We start from the raw sequence: 13,957 nt of genomic DNA, 5'->3' as shown, positions 1-13,957 counted from the left end.
GACCCTCCGGGCGCGGGGCGGGCGGGCGGCGGCCGGGGCGGCCCCTCAGCGCCGGCAGCCTCGGCCCAGGGCTCGGCGGAGTCGGGAACCCGAGGCGCTCCGGGGCGGGCTGTCGGCGTCGTCGGCCTCCATTTTCAAACCCAGAGAGGCAGGAGGGGGGGAAACTGCACGGAAAGGGGGCAAAGCCCAAATTCGTCTCGGCGGAGAAAAACAAACCCGACCCCAGGCGGAGGGGTGGCCGTCCGACAGCCGAGCCTCCGCGGCGGGAGGGCGCGACGCAGTTGGCGAGACCGCCCCGAAGTCCGGGTCGCGGGCGAGGCCGGCCGGGGGCAGAAATGCGGAGTAAAAATGAATGAGCGGCTCCCCCTCCTCCTCCGCTCGCCGCCGCCTCCTCCCTCAGCGCCGCCGCCGCCGCCGCCGCCGCCGCCGCCGCGAGCTCCTTCCCAAATCCAGAACACACACAAAGCGGCGGGCCGGCCGCGCCGCGCTCAGCACTCCCGCCGCGCCGCCCGGGCTCCGCGCCGGCCCCCGCCCGGCCCCCGCCGGCCCCCGCCGCCGCCCGCCGCCGCCCGCCCGGCCCCCGCTGCCGCCGGCTCCGCGCGCGGGGGCTCCGGCTCGCTGAAGGTCAAAGCCGAGGCGCGCCACGCGCCGTGCAGCTCCCCTCGCGCGGGAGGGGCGTGGAGGGCCCGGGCCCGGGAGCGGGGCCGAGGGTCTGCAAGCGCTGGGCACGGGCGCGCCGGGGGCAGGCGAGCTGGCGGCGTCCCTCTCGCTCGCTCGCCTCTCTCGAGTTCGCCTGGTGCGCTCGCTCCTCCTCGGGTTTTTTCTTTTTTTTTTTCTTTTTTTTTTTTTTTTTTTTTTTTTTTTCCGCTCAGCGGAGTTAATGCTGGTAAACAAGAGCCTCAGCCTCGCCGCGCCGCTGCCGCCGCCGCCGCCGCCGCCGCTGCCACACACTGGGGGCTCGCGCGCGCGAACTCTCGGGGCCGCGCACACGCTCTCGCGCGCACTTCGGAGCGGCCACAGCCGCAGCCGCGGCGCGCCCAGGGCCCGGCCCAGGCCGGCGCGCGCCAAGAGCCGGAGCCCGGGATTCCCGGGACGTGCGGAGCGGAGCCCGGGCGTGGGGTGCGAGGCTGCGAGGCGCCGCCCCCGCCCCCCGCCCCCCGCCCGCGCCCGCGCCCGCGCCCGCGCCGGCACCCGCGCGCGCGCGCCCACACGCTCTCGCCCCCACCCGCACTGCGCCGGCCACCCTGCACGCGCCCTCCCCTCCCGCAAGACTCCAAAAACAATGCCCCCGGCGCCGGCCCGGGCTCGGCGGAGGGGCAGGCTGGGGAGCAGAGGAGGAGGGGAGGGGAGGGGGCCGGAGGGGGCGGGGTGAGCGGGCCGTGCGGGGCCGGAGGGGTTCATTGACAACAACAGCGCGGCTGAAAAGCGCGTTTCCCGGGTTCTTGAAAAGCTTCATTGTTTCTTGCAGCTGTTGCAAAAATAAATAAATAAGTGCGTGCATGCGGCATTTTTTTCGCGGCGTGCTGGAAAGCCCGAATGTGGCGGGAGGGGCACACCTGGGAGAAAGGGGACCCCCGAGCTACTAGAGCAGGCACTTTCACGCCAGGCGGGGACGGCCGCGGCCTCCCGACCAGGGAGCTCGGAGTTCTGAGGCTTGCGGGGAGCTGAAGGAAGGGCGCGGCCCGCGTGGCTTGGCCCAGGGGCGCCAGGGGAGACAGCCCGCCGTCCGCCGCGGGCCCCGAGCGGGGGAAGGGGGGCCCAGACAGGCTGCCCCGCGTGCCCAGGGCGCGTCCCCGCGGCGGCCGCCAGGGGGCGCGGCAGGCGCCGGGGAGGGCCGGCCGGCGGAGAGTCGCCTCCCTTCGGGAGAGGAAATGTGGGGGCCCGGACAGGGGGCTGGCGGGGCTGGGTCGCGCTGGCCGGGCCTCCACGACCCGCAGCCCGCCCCGGGCGCTCCTCGCGGCCGCACGCGGCTCCGGGCTCCTCCACGTGGGCGGCTGCGGGGAGCGACCGAGGCGCGTGCACCGCGCGGGACTGCGGGGCCCCGGGGTGGGGGCGGGGGGCGTGTCCGAGGGGCCCCCGAGGGGCGGGGCGGGGGGGGCCGGGGCCGGGGCCGGGGCTCGCCCGGGTCTCCCGGCTGGTGTCGGGACCCGGGAGCGTGCCGCACGCGCGCGCGATCCGTGGTCACTGCGGAAACCCACCCGCACCTGCCTCGGGTCCTCCCGAACACGCCTCTCTAGTTTCGTTTGCTACGCAAGTGACTAGAAACCAACACCAATTGCAGGTCTCCTTGGTGGCTTTCTTGAATGTGACCAAGGAGAGGTTTCCCCAAAGCGAGACTGCCCTAGGACTGCCATCTAATGAATAAATGCTGCGGAGACCAGGTTCTCAAAGGAGACACAGACGCAGCAACGGCTGGAGAAAGGAGTTTGAAATACGTGGACTTTTAAAAATAGTGATTGGACCACGTGTCGTCTGTAATGTGGTCGGGTTTCATGACTCAGGCTAATTGATGTCAATAATAAATAAAAAGAAGATGGCTAATAAAAGAGTTGTGAATGTCTAGATCGAGTGGAAGTGTTTGTCTCATAAACAATCAGGCTGTCTGGTAAGAGGGGATCTGTTCTAAAGGAAAGGTAGGTTTCTTTTTTTTTACTCTCATTGTAAAAGACCTGCGCGTTACATTATGCATCCCATCGTTCGTAAATAATTTTTTTAATCAACTGAGAAAACACGTCAGGAGCTATCACGATGGAAACCTAGCCCTTTCCCCCCTATATTTATTTCCTAGATCATTTTTCCCCTTGGAAATTTTTAGCTCAACTCAGTGAGTCAGTTGTATAGAAGAGAAATGAATCTTTTTTTTTTTCTTTTTTAGTTAAGAGAGTCATTCATATGGGATTTGTTTTTGTTTAACTGAAATTCAGCTTGATTTTCAAATACAGTGTTCCAGTTTTAGATGTTTCTGGATATTAACAAAGGAAGAAACAATCTTTAAAGAGAAACTCACATTTAGCATGTATCATTTAAAAATAGGTACTATATGTGAATAATTAAAATTTAGTTTACTAATTTTTAAGCATTTCTTCAGAGAGGTCCCTGCATGAGGTTCGTCTTATACCTACAGATCCATTCTGCAGCTAAATATAAAGCACTATCAGTACTATATTCTCATCATATTTAGTGTTCAGAATTTTCAAATACATGCGTATATATTAAGACAAAAGTTTAGAGCCGGTTTTTAAAAGGTGAATGCTAATAGAAGATCTTTACTACACAATATATTTCAAGAATTAGTAATAAAAATGCCCATCGAGTTGTCCCTGAGAACATACGGAGGTTTATGGAATAGAGAGAAATGCATAGTTATTTATATTATAGGGTTTTTCTTTTTTTTGACCCAAATGATTTTTTGTGATTTTTTTCAATGTTTGTGTTTTCCTGAAGTAGTCGGAAATAAATAAGATTAAGTTATTTTGGATAGTAAAGTTAGATGCTTACTATTATAGGGCTTAATATTAAGAAGAGTGAGAATTTAGATTGCTTTTCAGCTCTAACTTGATCATGTAGAGAAAGAGGGTGATTTGAATTTTCTTCAAGGATTACATCCTACATATCAAAGTCAAACTTATTTTTTTCAACCTTGGAAATAAAATCATGTAGTAAAACATTAATTGGAGGCTTTGCTTTATAATAGCACTGACAATGCATCACACTTTTTGTTTTACACAATTTTCCTCAGGTATCTTATAATTTCCCTTTCATTTGGAGCTGAAAACTGGTTGCTCATTTTCACTTTTTAAAAACTGTTTACTTGAAAAGTTTTATTTCAAAATATTCTGCTAAATGTACCAGACGCCCCCAAAATGCAATATTTGCCAAGTGAAAATCTGAGAAACAGCACAGATGACAATTGATAAGTATTATAAGTACATGATACATTGTGAAATATTTCCAGAAAGAAATATTATTCAAAGAAAAAGTGGATAAACCACAGCCACATACAACACAGGCAAATCTTTGAAACATAAATTTTAAAAAAATGCAAGTTCTGGAAAAGCACACATGACACCATTTTGATAAAGCAAGGACATTTGATAAAAGCAAGGACAACAAAAAGCAAGTGGCAATTTTTTTTAAAGCAAGTAAATAAATAAATATTTTTGTCTTGTTTTACTTTTGTTTTAGCAAGTGGATTAGTAAAGAATACAAAACATAGGATCCTGGTTACCTCTGGGAGGGAGTGGAGAGAACCCCAAAGGCAAATGCAATTGGTTCTCAGAACTATGTTCATTCTCAGGTTGGGTGGTGAACTTACAGATTTCCACTTTATAATTATGCCTTATAACAGATACATATATTACACATATTTTTGTATGTATAAAATATTAAAGAAGGTGATAAAAATATGGGAGTCAAAAAAGAGTTTTCCAATATGATCCTTCCAGATTCTAAGATGTTTATGTAAACAGCTCAGAAGAATTAAAGAATCATTAAAATGATATGGCTAATCAAGGTCCTATCCTTAAGGATACATTTCAAAAGAATGTGTACCCACAACTTATCAATGCAACTCAAGAAATAAAAATCATGAAATAAAAAATGTAGAAGAATTCACTTCACAGGTAATCAGGCTTATTAATGAAAAGTGCATTATGTAAACTGTCTGGCAATTTCCTGTAAGGTTAAACAAGCGCCTAACTTACAATCCAGCAATTCTAACTGTAGCTATTTAACCAAAAGAAATGAAAATAAGACCACAACAAAGACCTCTGTAGGAATGGTGGTAGCTGCTTTATTAGTAATAGCAACAAACTGGAAACAACCCAAAAGAAGAATGGATAAACAAATCATGATGTATCCATTTGATCCAATATTGCTTAACAATAAAAAGGAGCAAACTATTAAAACATACAAAAACACGGATGAGCCTAAAAAGCATAATGTATAAGTCAGGCACAAGAGTATGCGTTACATTAGCTGGTTCAGATAAAGTTCGGCAGCAGGCAAAACTTGCTTATCATTGATTTTTATCAATGAGATAAAAATCAGAATCATAGTTGCCTTTGGTGGAGGTGGCAGGGTTGTGAATGACTAGGAAGATGCACAAAGAACTTTCCAGGTTTATGATAATGCTCTGTGTCTTAATTGGGGTATGGGCCATGGTAGTGTATGCATTTATCAAAAACACATCGAACTATATACTTGATGGTTGCATTTCATTGTGTGTAATTATATCTGAATTTTAAAAGTTTTAAGGAGTGTATTGTTTAATTTAGAAATTTTGTAGCTGTTCTAAAAAAGAAAGCACAATGCTTTCCATTTTTGCTGTTGTATGAGTTCACAGAGATGCTCGTCTCCAACATTCATGGCCACAGCTGTCTCTACAGATAAATACACTTTCAGGGGTCCATGTGCCTAAGGTCTCCCACAAAGGACTTTAGCTGTGGTAGGCACCAAAGGGTCCCCACAAAGCAATCCAGGGGAAGGAAAAATACTAGTGAGCTCTAGTTGGTTCAAATCCCTGCATGGCGAAGGCAATGCAAGTCCCCCCAGCCTCCTTGAGATCTGTCTACACTCAACTTGAGATTTTCCAGTAGATTGGCACAGATAGGCAGCTCACAGGGCCATAAATGTTACACTCCTCCATGATACTTTAAAAGCATTGTGGAGGTTTCAGAGAGAATTCGGACAGAGGCAGTTGGGACATCTTTTTCTGACAACTTCCAGAACCATGTTCGAGTAAAATATCAATAAGGGAAGTTCTTGGAAAAACCTGAGCCAGGAGTGATAGGCATCCTTGGAATCACCATAGATTCAAAGTAGAGGCTGGAAGGCTTCTCTCCCTGCACCAGCGCCCTGAGCATACCCTTCTACAGACTGGCACTGACCTATCCCCAACCTTGACGGTAGATATGTTCAATTCCCCACATAGTGATCTGGAAAATAAGCAACATTGGGAAGACTATAATGGCCTCATCTTTTCCACTTGTCCTTTGCTGTGGTTGGTCTCTGAAATTGATGTACCATCTTTACTCCTCCATGTAATTAATGCATACCAATAGTAAGGCAGACAGAGAGCAAAAAAGATGCTTCTTTGGTTTTGAAATGCATCATAGAAGTACCTGAAAAGTAGGATTAAATAAAAATTTCTGTCCCCTCTGATTAATACCACCAGCTCTGAGATGTTTTTAAAGCAGCAGGCCAGAAGGAGAAAAACTGCTCCTCTGTCTGCCCTGCCCTACTCTGTAGTGCTGTGTGACTCTGCATGTCGCTTTGCCTCTGTGTTTTCTCCTCTGTGAAATGATTATGTTGAAGCAGATCTTTTGGCTGCTGCAATGCCATGATATCTCTCTTTGGCTTTTAATTGAGGGTGGTAGCTTGGTATCACTACACTTTAACTGCATGTCTCCTACCTTTATCTTCCCTATCAAGTAATTAATAGTCTATAAATCAATGCATAAACAAGGGAAGCCAGGCTCAGAGAATAATTGCTTCCTTATTTCTTTTATTAATGCAGATTTTTCACACATTAGGGCTTCTTTTTCTTTCTTTCTTTCTTTCTTTCTTTCTTTCTTTCTTTCTTTCTTTCTTCTTTCTTTCTTTCTTTCTTTCTTTATCTTTTTGATAAAGATTTTATTCATTTATTTATTTATTTAGAGAGAGGTGAAGAAGCAGAAGGAGACAGAATCTCAAGCAGACTCCATGCACTGAGGGTGGAGCCCCACGTGAGGCTCTATCTCACTACCCAGCAATCATGGCCTGAGCAAAAATCAAGAGTCAGCCACTTAACCAACTGAGCCACCCAGATGCCCCCACACATTAGGGTTTTTTAGAGTGGAACACATATTTTAGAACTTCAAAATTATCATAAATATTCTTCTAAGAATATGGTATGAAGAGACAAATGGATACCTCACTACAGCAGGTAAAAGTGGCCATAGATGATCCACAAAAGGAATAATCTCCCAAATGATTATTGAAAATGCTCCTGCAAGGGATACCTGGGTGGCTCAGTGGTTGAGCCTCTGCCTTCAGCTCAGGTCGTGATCCCACGGTCCTGAGATGGAGTCCCACATCTGTTCCCTACAGGGAGCCTGTTTCTCCCTCAGCCTCTGTCTCTGCTTCTCTCTGTGTGCCTCTTATGAAAAAATAAATAAAATTTAAAAAAAAAAAAAAAAAGGAAAGAAAATGTCCTCTTTGGGATATTAAGTTCCAGTGGAAACCTTATTCTGTAGGATACTTTTATGCATTTCTTCAGGGGTTTTTCTTTCTTTCTTTCTTTTTTTAAACAACTACAATGTGTCTGGCTCCTTACTAGCAGCAAACTCTGTTTCTGGCCTCAAGGATACACTCTAACTATAACTTTAAGTGAGATCTTAAAGTTATGCAGATGTCTGTGCTCTGCAGTGTTGAGACCACCTCAGGAGAAATCAAGTTGTTTACATTTGTCCTTGGAGGATCATTGATCAACAATAGAACTGAATACTGACGCAGAGGCAGGAGTAGGAAAGGGCTGGTTGCTATATCCCATGAGGGATGATTAAGACATAAAGACATGAAGAGAAGTCTTGTAAGACTTCTGGTTTTATATACCTGGAAAATGATTATTAGGCTTGACCCAAGTAACTCCAATGTGCAGAGCTAGACTAATAGGAAGGAAAACAGATTTCAGTTCTTTTTTTTGAGAATGCTTCTTCCTTTCCAATAGAAACAAATAACCAGCATTATCTTGCAGCTTCCCTCTGCCTTGTATGGGAAATAACTGCATTATTGGGAAGTTCTTACAGAAGCTCCATACCTACTGGGGAAGTTGTCCAAAGAAGTACTTGATTAACTGATAGGATAACAGGTGACATCTGAGGTCCCTGGTTATTTAAATTCTACTTCTATGCTTGGATTACTGTATCTGATGGCCACCAAAGGAGCCTAGCTTTGCTCTAAATGAATAGGGATGAGCTTCAAAGTTGAAGATGTATTAGTTTAATAGGATCCTGAATTTATCTTATATTATAGAAACCCTGTTGAGATAGTTCCTGAAAGAGGTCCAAGGCACAGTTCCAACAGGCTAAAAAGTCAAGTTAGGAAGTTTGTGATTGCTTTCAAATCAGCCACATTATGGGAGATGGTTGATCCAGGTAGGAGCCAGAAGGAGATTAAGATAATGCTGTGCTAGTGTGCTAGTGGCAAATGTTTGACAATAAGCTGGGGGTGAGGGGCCTGATTTGTAGAGTTTGTCAACGTCCTCTGTGCAACTATTCCATCCTGGCTAATTTAAGCTACCAATGTGAGATCACTGAGTACACAGTTTGAGGGAAAAAAACACCTAGATTTTGTGAGACTCTATGATCACTGGGTTATGATATCAGAACCTTTGTAACAAGTTAAATACGTATTCAGTAAGAAACTTATAAGCAACACAGTGCAAATATGACAATAGCTAAAAACCGGAAATTCACAGAAGATACCAGAACAGCCAATAAGCGTGAAAAAAATATTCTGTAACCTGGTTGACAGAATTAAGGATTGGACAATACCCACTGTTCATGGGGATGAATGGGGGAATTGAGTTCTTATTCACTGCTACTGGGAAAATAAATTAAATGAATCCGTTTTGGAGAGCAACATGGCAATATCTGTAAGGTTAAAGATGTACCTACCCCACAACCCAGCGATTCTATTCATAAACAGTATACCCTAAAATCCCTTGACATTTACACCAGAAGACACATATGAGAATGTTAATTGGAACATTGTTTTCAATACTAGAAAACTAGAAACAATCTAATTACTTCTGAGGGGAAGGATGAATAATAGTGCATTATTCATACAATAGGATACTATACAGAGGTTAAAAGAATGAACTAGATCTAAGTGAATCAACAAATAAATTTAACAACCAATATTGTATAAAGAGGCAATTTGCAAAAGTTATATAACCACATGTTACTGTTAATGTAACTATTAACATAAAAACAATAGCATATATTATTAATAGAAATATACATATGTGGCATAAGTATAAAATATGCATGGAAATAATAACAACTTCAGACATTATCTCTGGGAATGAGGGGAGAGGAAGGAATAGAGTAATTTTAACTGTATTGGTAATACTTTATTTCTTGAAAAGCCAAAAGAAATTTATAACAAATTGGAGAAAATATTAGTATCTATTCAACCTGGATAATGGGTACATATGTATCTTTTCGATTATTTTCTGTACTTTTCTGTATGTCTGAGCTATTTTATAATTTTTTTGTCTTTTGTTAAAACTTTTAAATTTTAGAACAGTTTTAGATTTATGGGTTAGTACAAACATAGCACAGAGATTTCACATATACCTTGAACCCAGTTTCCCCTATTATTAACATCTTTTATTAGTATGATACATTTGTCACAATTAATGAGCCAATATTTACACATTATTTTGATTAACTAAAGTTCATACTTTATTTAGATTTTCTCAGTTTTCCCCTAATGCCTATTTCCTGGTTCGGAATCCCATCGGGGGTCCCACATCACATTTAGATATAATATCTCCTTGGGCCGCTCTTGTCCAAGATAGCTTCTTAGATTTCCTTTGTTTCTGATGACCTTAACAGCTTTGAGAAGTACTGCTCAGGTATTTTGTAGAATGTCTCTCACCTGGAATTTGTCTGGTATTTTTCTCAGGATTAGACTGCACTAATGTATTTTGGGGAGGAAAATTGTGGAGGGAAAGTGCTGTTCTTATCATATCTTATCAAGGATATATACTGATTTATCACTCTGGATGTTGACTACAACCACCTGGCTGAGGTAGCGTTTATCAGATTTTTCTACTGCAGAGTTACTCTTTCTCCCCTGTCTTTCCATACCATCCTCTTTGAAAGAAAATCACTATGCTTAAAGAATACAGAGATATACTCTCTCTCTTTCAGGGTGAAGTATCACCATAAATTATTAGAAGTTTTGCATGGGGGATTTGTCTATCTTCTTTCTTTCTTTCTTTCTTTCTTTCTTTCTTTCTTTCTTTCTTTCTTTCTTTCTTTTTCTCTTTCTTTTTCAATTTATTCATTCAGAGAGAGAGGCAGAGACAAAGGCAGAAGGAGAAGCAGTCTCCACACAGGGAGCCCGACATGGGACTCAATCCCGGGTCTCCAGGATCACGCCCTGGGCTGAAGGCCACGCCAAACCGCTGCACCACCAGGGCTGCCCTGTTTATTTCTTTAATCATTATTTCTAAAAAAAAAAAAAAAAAAATATTATTTCTATCGGTAAAGACTCATGTATATTTATTTCATATTTTGGGTTATATTCCAATATTACTTTACCTTTTTTTGTTCAATTGCTCTAGCTTTGGCTATTGGAAGCTCCTTTGGTTGGCTCCTGGGTCCCCACCATTGAACTTTGTTGGTTCTTGGGAGGTTTCCCTTCAATCTTCCTTATTTTCTGGCCCTATAAGATATTCCAGGTTTGTCTTATGTATCTCCTGCCCCAGTCCTGGAATCATTTTCCCAAGAGCTCTCATTCCTTCTAATGGGGAATCCTATTAATATACCAAAATTTGGGTACTAGGTGTGCTTGTTACTCCTAAGCCCTCCTAGCTGGCAAAACAAGGGAATGTATGTGTATACAAATATGCATTTACACAAATCTGTATTTAAATTCAACTAAATATAAACTCCTACTGGAGTCTCATACCCAATCCCCAGCTCTAACCCGTTAGCCCATGGGTCATTCTGACCTTCTCCCCTTGCTCCCACTCCAACAGTGAGAAACCTGGCTCTCACCATCTGCCATCAATTTACTTATTGCTCCATTTACAATTTTCTTAAAAATAAAAATAAAAGCTCTAGGGAGATGCTTCCACTTATTATGTTATCCAGACCAAAGATGCACACTATTCACAGAGCAAACATTTGCCAGGAAAGGACATTTCATGTCATGATCCATTTATAACCCAGATCTCCCTCTGGAGCCTAGTACCCGTCCAGTGGGCATTCATGGAAACACAGGCAAAAATGTCCTTTCAAAATAAGTCCTGGAAGCCCATATAGGAAAAATTAAGACCACCAAAGCACACTTGGGAGGGCTTCTTGAAGATTAGCCAAAACGAAGAGGTGTGGGCCTCAAACCAACAGGAAAACCAAGATCAGAAACATTGAGTTTCAGCAGCAGTTCCTAATCTCCTTTGAATAAATGGACCCCTTCAAAACTCAGAAGGGGGCCATGGACCCTCAACCTAGGAAAGCAATCATGTGGATCAAGTAGCATGAAAAAATTATCCCATGGTGGGGGAGACCTCATCTCTAAGCCCATTCTTGAAACTCAGGTTAAGAAAACCTTGCGTATATAATACAAAAGTCAAGTTTGTCAGTTTGCTTTTCTGTCAATAAGGAGGGGTGAGCAACTGGGCCCAGGGTGAGGACTATGTTCTTTGAGTGTGGCTGTTTTCAGGATGGGCAAAGCTCCTATCTTCCAGGTGTGGACCTAGGGTCTGTCACTGGCATCTGCCAGTTCACTTTTATGGTTACCTCCCACTTACAGCAAATAGCAAGTGACACTGGCTTTCTATTTATGGGATAATAAATAATTTTTCTATTAAAATCAGTATGTGTTATTTATTTATTTATTTATTATTTATTTATTTATTTAGATTTTATTTATTTGAGAAAGAGAGCACAAGTAGGGGGTAGGGCAGAGGGAGAGGGAGAAGTAGGTTCCCTGCTGGGCAAGGAGCCCGAAATGGGGCTCAATCCCAGAACCCTGAGATCATAACCTGAGATGAAGGCAGCCACTTAATCAACTGATCCACATAGGTGCCCCTGTTTTTGTTTTAAATCAGTTTAAAAAAATATATGAAGTGATATTTGGGACAGTAGAGAACTGAGGTCCTAAAAATAGGTGCAAAAAGAGATGTCTTGAGTATAATGAAAAGTTCAGATGTTTTGGTGTCAGAAGGAGGTGGATTCAAACCCTCTCTTTGTTAATTGCCAGTTACGTGATCTTGGGTATGTGAAACTTTCCTCATCTGTAGAATGGCAGATAGGGGCACATGGCTGGCACAGTCTATTGAGCTTCCAACTCTTGGTTTCAGCTCTGGTCATGATCTCAGGGTTGTGGGATTTAGGCCCATATTGGGCTCCACGCTGAGTGGGGAATCTGCTTGGGACTGTCTCCCTTTCCCTCTTGCTCCGCCCCCCACACACACTTGCTCTTTCTCTCTCTAAATAAATAAATAAATAATCTAAAAAAAGAATGGCAATAATAAATTTGGCATGGAGGGCAGATTCCTGTATCACTCATATCAGAATCAGTGGAAATACTTGTAAAACAGGACTTCCCAGGCTGCCACCCCACAATTTTTTTGTCATGTGGAATCCTAAGGGGAAAAGCCTAGATATCCACATTTAAACAAGGGTCCCCAATGATTTTTTTTTATGACGTTCTGTGGACTTTGGAGAAGATAAAATGCACAAAAATACACTTGGCACACGGGAGCAGGAAGGACACTGTTGCTTTGGACAGCCCAGCATCTGAACTTCATCTCTTTTAGAAGGGGATGCCAAGGGCCCGCCCAGGATCGTAATGGATGGCTACGCAGGTTGTATACTGCACATAAGTCTAATGACTAGCACCTGAGAATTGTGCAGAGCATAAACTGCGTGGTCATACATGCCCTCCTTCTTAGAAGGAAGTCAGATGATCTAGACCCCTTGGTTTTCTCTCCTTTTTTGAGCCTGTTCTGCCAGCCTTCCTTATGATCTTCAGCTACACAGCAACCTTCCGACCTTCACTGACCAGCAGGCCTGGAATTGAATTTTGTTCTTTGTAATCAAGACACTTGACAGGATGAGTGACCAATGACTGCTTTGTTCCTTTCCATCAATGGATCCTCAGTGGTGTCCTTGCGATTTGGGAAGTGCTATAGTGACTCTCCCTGAGAAGATCTGACTGGTCCCCAATCCAAGTTCTGTTCTGCTTCAAGCTGTCTTATAGGTTGGATCTTGGCTCAATAGTTCACTTGGAAAGAATAATTCTACTACTTAAAAAAAAAACGTTTGAAAACCACTGCATGTGTGGTGTAGACACTGTGTGGTGCAGATAGCAATGATGCCTCTGAGGTGAAGCCTCAGGTCAGTGGAGACTGAGGCTGAATCCTGGCATCTATAGGTCTCCCTAAAGGCAAAGCCGCCAAGGGCCTCATTTCAACTGGTAGGTGCTAAGTCCCATTACCTAAGTAGGGGAAATTGTAGAGGTCTCTCAAAACTGTCCTCTCCTGCCCATGGGAAGATGGATGGTGTCCAGTGATGAGAAGTAAAAGGGGGAGTTGATGTGACAGGATCACTTTGTCAATCAAAAGCCCTCCCACCTCGGGAGGAGGGAATAGGAGGGAACCCCTTAAGAATCTCCCAAGACAACAGCCAACAAAAGGGTGCCAAAGTCATTACTAAGGGGCCAAAGGATAAAGGGCGTGTGGTACTTTCCTTTGCCATGGGGTCACTGGCTGAGGGAGTGAGAGTGAAGAAAGATAAAGCAGTTTGGACATTTCCCTGAAGGAGCCAGAGTTCTCCCCACCCCAAATCTGCAGCACTTGGAACATAAAAATAGAGATGTTTCCTTGCTCTCCAAAATTTGACATTTGCAACAGAGGTATTAAATTTTCATTGCACATTTCCTCTTGGTTCACAACTAAGATAGGAGAAAGAATTTCTCCAACAAAAGATGATATGTTGAATATTCTTACAAAAGTCATTCCATTCACCTGTTTAGCTGCCACTGGGTTGAGGTGCTGCTGGCTTTTTGCTTTTCAATGGACCATAAACACAGAGGGTTGTGCTTGGCTTACTTTTATTGTTATATACCAGGCTCTTCTCTTGTTTTACTAATTGTTCTCTTTTATCTTCATACCCCACTCCCATCCCCCTCCTTAACCTCCTTATTAACATATAGGTAGGCAGGTGTATGTAATGTA

General features: G+C 44.3%; 1 long non-coding RNA gene across 5 annotated transcripts in view; it reads left to right on the top strand.

The window, feature by feature from the left end:
• Positions 1–2,113: 2,113 nt before the first annotated feature.
• LOC119870777 overlaps positions 2,114–13,957 on the top strand; it is an 85,931-nt gene continuing 74,087 nt past the window's right edge. For all 5 annotated transcript variants that reach the window (XR_005356345.1, XR_005356343.1, XR_005356342.1 and 2 more), the window contains exon 1: positions 2,114–2,633. This is a non-coding gene — a long non-coding RNA (uncharacterized LOC119870777). The remainder of the gene's footprint in view (positions 2,634–13,957) is intronic.

The sequence above is a fragment of the Canis lupus genome, chromosome 3 (genome assembly GCF_011100685.1).
Source record: "Canis lupus familiaris isolate Mischka breed German Shepherd chromosome 3, alternate assembly UU_Cfam_GSD_1.0, whole genome shotgun sequence".
Lineage (NCBI taxonomy): Eukaryota > Metazoa > Chordata > Mammalia > Carnivora > Canidae > Canis > Canis lupus.
The sequence above is the reverse complement of the archived record's forward strand: the minus strand, read 5'-3'. Positions and strand labels throughout refer to the sequence as shown.